Here is a 14,357-nt window from a genome sequence, read left to right on the forward strand (position 1 = left end):
GAAATCTCGCCAAAGTTCTCCATCACCTCTGCTTGGCCCTGAAAAGAATAATGTGCATCTCCTCTACGCTATTCATTTGACAGCTGTTGATACGAAAGGTTTAGTGTTTCCAGAGAGGAAAGCCGTGATTATGCCATGCTCCAGACTGAGATGAGATGTGTAAAGATCCCAGGGATCCAAAGAGTGGGAAATGGCATTGAAAAGGTGGGAGCTAACTGCAGGCTGTTTTAGATTGGCAGGCAAGCTGGCATCCTGATGATGCCACGGAAGAAGCATTAGCTCCAGCTTTGGATAGTCCCATGTTATGCATGATATCCAGTGACATCCCTGAGATACCGAAGTTTGTTTGGGATCCCCTAGTTTAACAAAAACATGGGCGCAACTGACAAAACTGCAAACAATACGCAATACAGGAAATACAGGGCCAGAAAATATAGGTTCAATAGCATTTAACATCATCATTAACAAACTGGATGATGGGACAGAACACTCAGCAAGTTTGCACACAATACAAAATTGGGAGGAGTAGTTGATAAGGACCTCGGCAGCAGGCTGGAGAAAAGGGCTGACATGAAGTTCAACAAAAGGAAACGTGAAGTCCTGTACCCGAGAAAGAATAGCCACATGCACCAGCACAGGCTGAGAACCAACTGTCTAGAAAGCAGCTTTGCAGAGAAGGACCAGGCAGTCCTGGTGGACAGCAATGTGTCCTTGCAGCAAAGAAGGCCAAGCATCCTGAGCTGCATTAGGAAGAGCATCACCAGCAGATCGAGGGAGGTGATCCGTCCCCTCTGCTTAGCACTGGTAAAGGGTAAAATAAACTGCAGAAATCATCAGAAAAGGGAATAGAGAAAAAAACAAAACAAGTCCCCAGATTTTTGCTGCATTGCAATATAGGTATATAATACCTGAATACAGCGGCTGTTCTCATCCCTCATCTCAAAGAGGAGATAGCAGAACTGGATAAGGTCCAGAGAGAACAATAAAGATAGTGGTTTAGAGATTTGAACAGGATTGTCTACCTGGACGTGGACCTATTCTCAAAAAATTAGTCTAAATTTTTATGAAATTAAAAAAAAACCCACACAACAAAACTTGTTAATTCTTTTTAACTCATTTATCCTTTGACCTTCACAGTGTTCTGTGGAAATTATTTCTACAGTTCAATTGTGCACTCTTAGAAAAACTACTTCATTGGTATCGGGTGTCCCTTAGCTGTTTTTCATATTCACTTTGCATGCCTGTCATTATTTTCCAGATTTTTTGAGACCTAGATGGAGATCAGCCACTTCCATTCCAAAAAAGAAGGGTCCTGTCCTATGTAGTGTCCTTTATGTGCAGGCTACTCCTGATCCCTGATCACTCTCCCCTTTTTTTTTTTTTGGTTTCTACTACATACATACGTTTTTAAGCGGCATAATCACTCCCTAGGCGAGTTGTGGGTGCCCAATCAATTTAATAGCATAGCATAGTAATGTTTCCTGGTTTTACATTCTATTCTTTTAAGTGCTGCCAAGCTCTGACCTATTTTCTTCTTCTTTGAGTACCACATTTTTTACTTCCTTTTTCTAAAGTTTCTGAGATGTCTGATTATGCCAGGACCCTGAACTGATCAAAACTTGGCAGCTGATCTGCACAAATAATTTTTGTAAGGTGATGAAATCAACACTATTATAGGACTATTATAACCCCAAACCTGATCCTACTATGAAGGACAGTTTGTAAGAACACAAAAATTCAGATACAGACAGATTGGAAGCATAAAGATTTTATAAATAAATCTCCCCTATCCTTTACATCCTGGCAGGCTGCTTCTCCCATTCTGTGACTTTCAGATTTGTTGTGAACTCTCTGTGATCTGCTGTAAGAACATGGGGAAAATACATCCAGAGTCAACAGTCATTTTGTATACTGCAATAAATTACAACTTTGGGTGAAAGAAGCCTGGACAAAGAAGGGACGTAGGAGTACTTGGGAAGTTTCTTCAGCAAGGACTACCTGTGGTCATGCTGAAGAGGGGATATCAGAGGAAGCTGTAGAGCTATTAAAGAGCAACTTCGAAGGAGCTGTGAGGACTATTCATGGCCAGGTGCGGTTAACAGGATGGCCAGCAGCGTGGAGCTGCTACAAGGGACAGCAAGCAAAGAACACTGACCTGCAAATGACTCACACTTGTGGGCATTCATGTCCTAAACTCTGACTCCAGGAAATGCAGAGTCAGGTAGTAGCCAGAGAGTCTCAAGAGAAAGAGGACACTAGTGACTAATTGTGCCCTTTCACATATTACTCTGTTTTCCTATCATCTTTCCAATAATGCACTCTTTAATTAAGCCTGTTTGTTTGTTGATACACTAGCAATAGAAAAGGGAGGGTGCTCAGATCAGCTGATCAAACTTTCCTAGGCTTCTGGGTGAGGCTTTGAGCTGGTGTTTTAATAAAGGCTCTTAGAACTCAAAGCTTGTCTTTTTCCACCAGCCAAGTCATGGTGATAGGGTTATCGCTGTTCTTATCTATCCCTGGAGTTGCAGCTGAGAAAGAAAGTTTAATTAAAGGCATTTTCCAGAAATTCTTACGGCCAAGGTATACCGGCTTCCCTGCCTAGCTCCAACTAGCAGGGAGTCAGGAATTACCTTGCCAAAAATAAAAATTTATAGAGGAGTTCTTAAATTAAAGATTGAGAGAATGGGGGTGGATGCAAGAGAGTCATAATGGTGAGAATACACACCTGAATTTCCTGAATTCTCATCATAGTTGGGCCCCAATAAATGTCAGTGACTGATTCAAACAGTTAATGATGCTGGGAATGTAAGTACGGGATCAAGGAACTAAAAAGGAGGTCACACACGAGCCAAGGAAAAGCACCAGGAGCAGAGTTCTGTGTCCTGCCTTCTCCACACAGCTAGAGGAAAGCCCTGTGATAGACATAGAGACTGTTGTCCCTTCCCCGCCCCCAGCACTTCCAGCTCTGGGAAGCAGCCAGGGAGCCAGGAGATCCAACAGAGGCATGGCACTGGGAAAGATACAGTCCAAGTGTCCCTAGCAAAATACATCAGTACACAGGACGGATGGTCATGTCTCCACACACTACAGAGGGCCCCATCCAGACTGCAACATCCACTGTCCCAGTTCCTCATTCCTCCGCTCTTATATCTCCCCAGAGGTGTAAAATGACCATCAATATTTCTCACCTTTCTCTGTACCCTCATTATCTGTTTTTGTTGTATATCACCTGGTTTTCTGAATTTACTTACCAGTCTGTTATTCTGTGGATGTTCTAATATCATTCAGACATGCCTGTCTTGAGACAGCGTCAAGTCTGGCAAGCCCATGATAGTGAAAAAACAGGATCACGTAGTTGAGTAACAGGGAATATCTGACCTTAATAAAAAGAAACTCACAGATTCCTGTCCTTATGTATGTTGAAGTAAGGCTATCTAAGCACCTCTCTCCAGTCCTTCCTGTCTCAGACCCACCATTGCAGAAGAGAGGTCCATGTTACTTAACTCAGCATCAAAGAGCAAACTGCTATATAAAATGAATGAGGAGCACCATATTCTAACACTGCACTTGATGCTTTACAGCTACTCCTACATCTGTGAAAGCAATTGTCCAACATGGCAGAAGAAAGAGCCTCAGGAAGCTTTTCTGCAGACTCCTGGAGAGTAGGAGCATACAGCTTCGCACTCTTTCCCCACTCCACACCCAAAACCAGCATTGGCAGAGACCTCTGATGTGTCTGTGGAATTCTGTGCAGCAGTAAGAAGGGGCCTGACATTTCTGTTTACTGGACCTGACTGGTTTCCAGTCTGCAAACTGTTTACATTGGTTTGGCTTATCAAATTAAAAACAAAATCTGACATTTAAGTAGCCTGTCTGTCTAAATTCCAAAGAACACCCACATTCCCTGTTACTGAACATGCAGTGCTTCCTTAGGATTTTCCAGCTTTAGTTTGGAAATTCCTGAATCCTGCGTTGCTTTGCCCTTGTCTGTTTTCACAAATAATTAGTATACAAGGAAATACTTGGAAGTGCACTGTAGCAGTGTTTTAACCTACAGCATTATCCACCCTTATATGTTGTTTGCTTACATTTCTTTCTAGAGTGTAACAGGTTAGCCCTGGCTAGCAGCCCTCCCACACACACACTCTCAGTGGGACATGGGGAGAAAATAGGAGCCATGGAGCCCCTCATCCTCCACTTTCTCTGACCTTGGTATTCCCTCTGCTGTTTCTCACTCCTTTTGTTCCCGCCTCCTCTCTCTTTCTGACATTTTCTACACTTTTTAAAATATACTTCCACAGAGGCACCACCAGCTTCACTGATGGGCTCAGCTGTGTCTTGTGGTATGTCCATTGCAGAGCTGGCTGGAACTGTGTCCAGCAGGGAGGGAGCTCCTGGTCTCTTCCCACAGAGGCCATCCCTGCAACCCCTGCTACCAAAACCTTGCCACAGACACCCAATACATAGAGTTAAGTCACTTACCACTGTTTTTTTTCTTGCAGTAGAAAATGTCTCTGCTGTATGTTTAAATAAAGATCAAAACAAGAACCTAGAGAAGACAGCTGGCATAAAGTTAATGGGGGATTTTAACCACCCTGATATCTACTGGAAGGACAATAGAACAGTGTACAAGCAGTCCAGAAGATTTGAAGGCATTTATGATAACTTCCTGACACAGGTGATAGAGACACTAACAAGGGAAGGTGCTCTGCTGTATCTGATACTTAGAAACTAGGAAGAATGAGATATGAAGGTCAGGGGCAGCTCTGGCTGCAGTGACCATGAGATGCTGGGGTTCAGGAGCCTGGGAGGAGGGGAAAAAAGCAAATTGCAGGATCACAACACTGGCCTTCAGAAGAGCAGTCTTTCACCTGTTTGGGGATCAATTTGGAAAAATCCCATGGGAGACTGTCCTGGAGAGAATGGTCCAGGAGAGCTGGATGATTTTCAAGGACCAGCTCCTCCAAGCTCAAGACTGGTTCATCCTGACATGCAGGAAGTCAGGGAAAAGTGGTAGTGGCATGGATAAGCAAGGAACTCCTGACTAAAATCAAACAGAAAAGAGGAGGCATACAAGAGAGGGAAGCAAGGTCATGTGTCCCAGGAGGAATATAAAGACACTGTATCAGTGCAGGAATTGGGTTAGGAAAGCCAAAACTCATCTTGAGTTGAATCTGGCAAAGGGATGTGAAGAGCAAGAAGGGCTTCTACAGGTATATCAGCAGCAAAAAGATAACTAGGGAAAACATGGGTCTGCTGATGAATAGGGCAGGGTGCATGGTGGCAGGGGACATAGACAAGGCCAAGGTACTGAAAGCCTTCTTTCACTTTCATTTTCGCTGGTAAGATATGTCTTAGATATCTAATCCTCAGAATCCTAAGCCCAGTGGGAAAGTATGGAGCAATGAAGACCTACCCTCAGTAGAGTAGAATTAAATTAGACAAAAATTAAAGAATTCGGACACAGTCAAACCCATGGGACCTGATCGGACACACACGCAAGTGCTGAGGGAGTTGGCTGATGTCATTGCAAAGTCATTATTGATTATCTTTGAAAGGTCATGGTGATTGAGGAGGTTCCTGAGGACTGGAAGACAGCAAATGTCACCCTTCAAGAAAGGGAGGAAGGTGCAAACTACATGCTAGTCAGCCTCTCCTTGATTCCTGGGAAACTGCTGCAAATCCTCATCGAAATTATTTTCATATACATTGAAGGACAAGAAGATCACTGGGAGTACTCAGCAGGAGAAATAACACCTGATCAACATAATAGCCTTCTGTGATGAAATTACTAGCTTAGTGAATAGGGAAAGAGCAGGGTCTGTTGTTCAATTTGACCTTTTGACCCTTTTGATCCTGTGTTCCATAATGTCAGAGAAGAAGGAGGGGGAGGAGGTGCTCCAGGCACTGTGGCAGAGACTCCCCTGCAGCCCATTGAGACAACCACAGTAGAGCAGATATTCACACTGCAGCTCATGAAGGATCCCACACTGGGGCAGGTGGAATTCTCCTGAAGGAACTGCAGCCCGCGGAGAACCCGTGCTGGAGTAAGGGAAAAGTATGAAGAGGAAGGAGCAGCAGAGAGGAACAGTAATGGACTGACTGCTACCCCCCATTCCCCATCTACCTGCACCACTTGGAGGTGGGGGCAGAGTCGTCACAAATGAAGAAGTGAAGTTGAGTCTGGGAAGTGTTGGGGAGAAGGTGGTGTTTTAATTTTTGTCCTTGTTTCACACTAACTGCATCTATTTTAATTGGCAAAAATTAAATAAATTTTCCTCAACTTGAGTCTGTTTTGCCTGAGGCAGTAACTGGTAAGCAGCCTCCCTGTCTTTATCTCGACCCGTGAGCTTTTCCATCCTATTGTCTCCTCTTGTCCTGTCAAGGAGGGGAGTCCAAGATCAACACCGTATCACAATGACTTTTCTCTGTGGCATGCTGTGACAAGGGGCAATAGGCACAAATTGAAACATTGGAAATCCCATTTAAACATAAGAAAAAATGAATTTAACAGTGAGGGCATTCAAGTGCTGGAACAGGCTGCTGAGATAGACAAAACCTGGAACAAAGTCCAGACTCCTACTTATTCCATTCAACACTACAACTTGTAGTTGCAACTCCAAGAAAATTTAAGTTACAAACTTTTTGATTATTTCAGTTATGACTTATCTGTTTAATCATTTTATTTCTGCAAGAGTAATCAGATTTTTAGAAAACAGAACATGATAAAATGATAATTAAGCAGAAAATGGGATGAACCTTGTAGTTGTTCCAATCTGTGTGAATTTCACTCCTCTACATCCAAGGTGATCTAAACATGAAAAACAATACAAAGTGCTGACTAGATTAAAAGTAGTTTCATTAATAATTTATAAATTAATTTCACTTTGAAATTGAATGAATTTTCAGTTGTTGGTTATATTTTCCCCTCTTCCTCCTTTTTTTTTTTCCTCTGATCATTGCAACATAGGGAGAATGAATAGAGAAGAAGGTTTTTTATTCTTTTCTAAGTATTTTTTACTTAATTTCTCTTTTTCCTCTCTGTAACTTTTAAAAACTTAAGAGGCCCTCAAAAGTTACAGGACACTTAGTGAAGTGAAGAAAAGGAAGGAAAAATAATTGTGCTAGAAAAGATTGCTTCTATGATTAAATAAATAGATAGGGGAATGAGGGGGGAAAAGAAGGGAACTTTAGTAAGTATTTTGACATTGTATCCTACAGCAATCTTATTCAGAAGAATGCATTGAATAGATGGACTATTAGGTTTACTGAAAATTGGCTGGACCCCTGAGTTCAAGGGATAGTGATGAATGGCTTGATATTCAGTTAGCTGTCAATGACAAGCACAGTAGTTCAACACTGTGGCTCTTATTGTTCAACATTTTCATCAGCACCTTGGACAATGATGATACAGAGTGTATACTTGGCAAATCTTCAGATGACAAATGTGAGTATGAGCCAGTAGCGCACTCTTATTGTAAAGGAAAAAACCCCATATATTAGGCTACATTAGGAAGAGTGTCACCATCAGATTGAAGGAAGTTATTATTTTCTCTCTATTCAAGAAGGATGTGAAGAAACTGGAGAGTGCAGTGGTAGGCTACCAAGTTGGTCAGCACACACAACTCGCAAGGAGTTCAGTCTGGCAAAGAGGCTGGGCAGTGGTATAGCAGCCTATAACTACTTGACATGCCATTAAAAAAGTGATGAAGACAAACTCTTCTTGCTAGTGTCAGATGATAAAACACAAGTAGTGGCTTGGAAGGTTCAGCCTGGACATTGTTTTTCAGTAAGAGGATAGTGCACCATGGCAACAGATTTTTGAGAGAGGTGGGATGTTTTCATGACTTGAAAACATGACTAGGGACCTCCAGAGGTCCTTTATCACCAACACTTCTGCGGTTCTGTGAAGTTATTATTTTTTTTCTATTGCAGACATGAATTTGGGGAGTAAAAACCTGCAAAGCATCAAGTAGAAACTGGCAAAGGAGAAAGGTGCGTTGAAGATTGAGATCAATGACTTGGCCAGTAGCATGAAGTCCACCTCTACAATCAATCACAGGAGAAGTAGAACCATCACTCCTCTGTATTTATGAATTTTTTTTCCATCCACAAGTGAAAAACTTTTATGCAGTCTTTTCCAAAACTTGAAAACAGCAGGAAGTGGCTGAAGCACAAGTTGACACTATACCATCCCAGTTTCTGTAAAAATCCTTGAGTTTAACGGGAGCATGAGAATGTCATAAACATGAAAAATTATTCAGAAAATTCACAGAACATTAAATTGTCACTTTTTTGTAATAATAACTTGCTGGTTTCTTCTTTTCTAGACATTGAAGATTACAGAGATTACTGCAAGCAATAAAAATCCAAATTTGAGGGTATACTATGGATCTGGCCAGCTTTGACTTAGATTCTACAGATACTTGCATTATGATGTTGTCTACTATGCTGTAGCATTTGTTCATTCTCTATTGCACCCTTATGTTGTTGGCTGTGGGAAAAAACATCAATGCACCACGAAAATAAGAAAGATGCTTGAGCTTGAAAAATTCCCAAACTGACTTTTGATAGTTGTGCCTTTCCATTCCACCAACTGTTTTAGACCCAGAAAGTGCTGAGTGTAGGGTAGTGACCTTGTTTAGGAAAGCCTTTATCTGACCATAGCCTTGCTTCTCTAAAGGTCTCCTCAGGAATGGGAAATCTGATATTGAAGACCAGAGCAGTGTTTCCTGGCTGGGACTGAAGATGCCTTTTGTGACTGTCTTCCTTTGCTGTGTTCTTACCTGGTGTTAACACCCCAGGGAGAATCAGTCTCACTCAGCAGATGGAACAGGGAGTTTTAGGCCAAATCATCCTACGCAAAGGAGGAATAGCTCACATCATTGCTCTTTATCCCCTCAGCAGGCTGAGGGTCAGGATAGTGGTAAGAGGAGCACCTCATCTCTTATACAACAAAGTGAGGAGAAATGCTTCTGCCTTGGCAAGTCCTCTTTCCAAACAGGTAACGGATAGAACCTCTTTCCAGACTATTCAGAGTCTCACTTTTCCAAGCTAGATGGAGAGGCAAGGCAATCCACAAGAACTCAGGGCCCCAGGATGGCTTTGGGACCTGATGGTGTACTCACTATGGGGAGAATATACGTGAGGTGTTATTTCCTGAACCAGGCAGATGAAAGTCATGCGTTGTAGAAGGTGGTCCTTTATTACGAGGTTTCTAGCAAGGGAAGTTAAAGACACAGGGAACAGAAAAACAAGTCTTCTGTCATTCCCTCTAGAATCTGTTGCCTTCCCAGATGATTCCCATTACCCTAGGAGGTGAAACAAAATACAAGATGTCAAACTGACAGAGAGGATGATATATCAAGTATGATCTTTGAACCAGTGTACTGGAATCCAAGTCATCCTCTTTCATTAACATGTGCAGAGGACCCAAGAAGGAAGCTGAAATATAAAGAATAATTTTGCAGCTACTACTAGACACATAAACACAGCAATGACTGTAAAAGTGGATATTACTAGGGCCACAGAAAGCCTTAATCAGAATTAAAAGGATGAGAGGTTTCTTACAGCTGTATGGATTTCAGCTGCTAAGCTTTCAGTTCCTGCACATCTTGGAAGTCACTATGTCAACAGTCAGAGACAAGTTTATCAAAAAACTACAGATCCAACTTGGAGTTAATTTCACGTGTCATATAAAGAACAGTAACAGTTCTTTGTTAAACAATTATATAATGTGTTAGAAGAAGAGGGGGAAATCTATCCTTTCTTTCTCTCCCTTTATCCTGTTTTGCATGCTAGAGGATGAATGAGACCTTTCCATTTTCTTCAATGACATTTCTACAAGTACTCAATATTATTTTTCAAACAGAAACTATAAAATCTCTACATTCATTGTTCAGAAAGACATTAGCAGCCTATGAAAGAATACTTGATCTTAGATGTTTCAGCTGTACATGCAGTGTTGGAAACATACAAAAGTTCTTTAAAGCAGTGAGTTGAGAAGACTGGTCATCCTCTCTGACCCTTCTTACAGTGCTTCACCTCCCAGACATTTGGGGGAGAGTGTGAGCCTTCAGAATATGGTACAGAATCACAGCACCTCACCCTAGCTCCATGGAAGAACTTCAAATAGCAGATCATACCTAACTCTTTGCAAAGGAAATGACAGCTCTGCAGGACCCAGAAGGTATTCCCAGACACCTCATGAATCTCAAACTTTTACTATATAGAGCAGCTAGAGTGTTCTACTTGTGTCTTTTCCCCCTACACCCTTCCCACAAGATATGATACAAATTTTCTGCTGTCTAATGTATATCTGTAGCACCAGAGATATGGTCACACCACATTCCCTAAAGTGGCCATAGCCTTAAAATTCCCTATGAATTGCTAAAAGCCATGTGAGTGGCTTTTTCTCCCAATTACTTAATGCATCTCTTCCCAGGTTTACCTAATGTTCACCTTCACTGAGAACTACCATGCTTAGTTTAAAAGCTATCATCTGCACAACTAAACTTAGTTGTACATAGATAAACAACGTGCCTGTCTTAAGACACAATGCATTGTCATTGATGTATCGGAACAAGTCAAGTGCTCTTCTTCCTCTATGTAAACAACATCCAAAACCTTCATGAATTTTGCTTAAACTAATGATTCTTTTTTTGTTTGTTTGTTTTAGAAATGACAAGGCATTTTCAGATTAAGAAAAAACTTCCTTCTTGATCTAGATTTGTATTCTTAGGGTGAGGTTTAGGTTGCTTTTGTTAATACTTTCTGTTGAATGAGGCTTCTGGCAGAATAAATGTACCTAGAATACTTAGGATTTGCACTGGACTGCCATGGGAAAAAAAAAAAAAAGCCGTGTCTACATCCACAGGTTAGACATGTCAAGACCCGGAGCCTCCCAGGAGTTCTCTAACTTTCTGTGGAGTTTGTGTTTGTGCTTGGGAAGGCTGGAGGAGGTGTGCTTGTGATCTAAATCCCATTCTTGCATTTGGTAACTATAGCCACTGTCCAAGGTCTCTACAATAGCAGCAAATTAGCGAGTTAAAACTACCAATAAATCTAAAAGATGAAGGACGCAAAATGCCAGTAATCACTGCTAATCTGACCTTACTGAAACTTCTGCTAGACATATGTCTGAGCAAACCAGCACAGCCAGATATGGAGAACAGCAAAACAATACCTTTAAAATCCAATTTCAAATTGTAGCCAGTTGGCAATACTTCAGAAGAAGGTAAAAGATGTAATTAAATACATGAATCAAGGGGGATAAACAGTCTTCTCTGATCTTTTCAAAGTAGCCAGCAAAAAGCTAAGGAGTTGTAAATAGGTGCAGTAACACAAGCATGATATTGTTGTCTAAACTTTTGGAATTAGATGTATTAGATTGTTCCTATTTATTTCCAGAATATTTCAGAATAGAATCTCCCCAAAGCTCTTTGTAACAGTAATCCTTCTCACTACTGCTGAGTCCTGAGACACACAAATCTTACATGTCAAACAGCAATTCAGAGTCAGGAGAAGAGAAGCCAACAATCCCAAGTCCCAGTGTCCTGCTCTATTTCCTGGACAGCACTTCCTCCTTTCAGATTCCTAGTCAAAATATTTATAGATTTATTCACATAGCTAGTAAGACTTCAAATATTTCTAAATATATCCACAAGCACGAATGGGAATCGTGCACTCAGTCAAGTTTGCCAAACAATACTTTGCCAAAAATTCTTTGATCTAAGAAAGAGGAGGAAGGAGTTGTATGTGCAGACCAGAACCTATAAAAGTGCTGGTAGGACAAGTCTGTTCTGTCTCCACGGAAAGTTCCAAGGTAAGAGTGTGAAGGGCTGGGTGCTGGCAGAATCCCACTGCATTCCTGCTGCCTGTGGAACTGCTTTCCTCAAAGGACTGTCTGTATCAATAGAGATTTTCTTTCTGCTTTCAAGTCACCGGCATATTTTTGCCCTGTGACTTATCCTTGGCATTCTGTGCAAAAATAAAAAGGCAGTTGTCATTTCTGTTTTTCGGTATTGACCAGCTTCCAGCCTGAGAGCCAGCTGGTATCACAAGAGGTAAGACTCTGATTTACCTACTCCATAGGAATAGACTCTTCAAGATGGTTTTTTTAATGCAGCTGTATGGGCCCTTCCCATATTCCTTTACATCTGTGCATACTAATGCCGTGCAATTCTACCTGAGCTGTGGTGTCTAAAACAGCAAATTTCCTTTCATAACTGGGTTGGACGCATTTGTTTGGTACCTGCTGGGTAATAGTTGACCTCTTACCACACAGAACTGTTAACAGGAGATTGCCTGTAAACAGAAATCCAGGAAAGAGAAGATGAATGAATAGCACATATATAGTTAAGATTTGTCAAATCTCTCTGAGTGTTTTTCATTGAGAAGTTTTCCTCTTTTGGTACAAGTTAATCTTAAAGGATCAGCTTGAACTGGAAAAGGCAGAACAACCAGAGAAGCTAAAACTCTGATTTCTAACTGAGGAAAAAGTTTTGCATAGAAAATTCACACCTGTACTTCTGCTTAATCCACAACTTTTTTCTTATGTTGCTCCATCTCTATAGTCGATACAAATTACATGGTCTAAAATGTGCAAGAGAGAAAGGATATAACTGAGCTTTCATAATTACAATAAGATTACTTCCCTTGGTATCTCTGCTGCTTCGTATAGAAAATTTTTAATTGTGCCAATCAATCCAATTTTTCTGTATAGCCTACTGAAACATACTAGATCTAAAGAACCGAACATGTAAACTGGAATAGGGGAGAGAAAGTTAAAACAATCTAAATCAAAGACACCTAACTTCTTTAGGATCTAAATAAATTAAAGGATATCTAGGGTGAAAAGCAGACAAGACAGAGAGGGAGACCATAAGAATAGGCAGAGCAGAACACTACGGAGTCAGGTGTGTCGTACAAAGTCATTTCTTCCTTCACTCAGCACTGTAGTATGTCTTTCCACTTCAGCCCCATGCCGTGCTGCACTCAATAAACAGCAGCCATGTCATCAGACTCTGAGATGGCCATCTTTGGGGAGGTGGCTCCTTACCTCTGAAAGTCAGAAAAGGAGAGAATCGAGGCCCAGAACAAGCCTTTTGATGCCAAGACATCCGTCTTTGTGGTACCTGCAAAGGAATCCTATGTGAAAAGCACAATCCAGAGCAAAGAAGCAGGAAAGGTCACTGTCAAGACTGAAGGTGGAGAGGTGGGTAAAATGCAAGATTTACAAACAGCATTTAATTCCTACTCTGAGATCTTAGCTGATATGCATGTACCTTTCTTTCCATTGACAGACCCTGAATGTGAAGGAAGATCAAATCTTCGCCATGAACCCTCCCAAGTACGATAAAATCGAGGACATGGCCATGATGACCCACCTCCACGAACCCGCTGTGCTGTACAACCTCAAAGAGCGTTATGCAGCCTGGATGATCTACGTAAGTACCAGCAGCAGTCTTCCTTTGGGTAGCTAGGAGGAACTGCTCTGCCAGGCTAAGTGGAAGCCAATGTGCTCTCTCCCTTCCTCGCAGACCTACTCGGGTCTCTTCTGCGTCACTGTCAACCCCTACAAGTGGCTGCCGGTGTACAACCCAGAGGTGGTGTTGGCCTACCAAGGCAAGAAGCGCCAGGAGGCCCCTCCACACATCTTCTCCATCTCTGGCAATGCCTATCAGTTCATGCTAACTGAGTGGCTCTCAGTGCGATTCTATCAAAAAGACATTTTAAAACTAATCACAGAGTTTCCCTGATAAATATGCTGATATTTTCTTAAGACATCATTAGAATTTTATTTCAGTCATAGCATTAATCACTGCTAATTTAAACAGGATTTTTTCACATCAGTATTTCTAAAAGGGAAGTGTATTACCACAGATAGTGTGGCAGGAAAAACGATAAGCCAAATTGACTAGGTGGAGCAAGGAATATAATTATGTCTGTAATGAAATAGTGAAAGCAAACAGGGTATGAAATCCATGTGTGATGTGAAAATTCTGTCTAATGATGTGAAGTTAATTCAATAAAGGGCTACGAGAATCATCAATATCACAAATGTTCAGATTTGTCTTGATAAAACCATGGCATGAAAAAATGAAATAGAATTATGTATTGCTGCTGGCTTTGCTTCCACCTTTTCATTCCTTTCTTTCTCTGTGCCGCTGAGTTCAGAACTATTACCCATGCTCAGGATTCCTTTGCCGTGGGTCCTTACTCTCCCTTTCTCTACCGCTCTAAACACAGTCTGTGTAGCAAAAAATTAAAAAACCAAAACCAGAAACAATTTACTGTATGCAAGAGAAAAAAGACCATAGAGTACAGTGGGGAAGAAGCATATAGCCCTTAAAGGG

The 14,357-nt window shown here is 41.4% G+C and overlaps 1 pseudogene; it reads left to right on the forward strand.

Moving 5' to 3' along the window:
• The first annotated feature begins 13,012 nt into the window (after positions 1 to 13,012).
• Positions 13,013 to 13,760, forward strand: LOC127024213 (myosin-1B-like; annotated as a pseudogene).
• Positions 13,761 to 14,357: the final 597 nt, after the last annotated feature.

This window comes from Gymnogyps californianus, chromosome 19, assembly GCF_018139145.2.
Source record: "Gymnogyps californianus isolate 813 chromosome 19, ASM1813914v2, whole genome shotgun sequence".
Classification (NCBI taxonomy): Eukaryota; Metazoa; Chordata; class Aves; order Accipitriformes; family Cathartidae; genus Gymnogyps; species Gymnogyps californianus.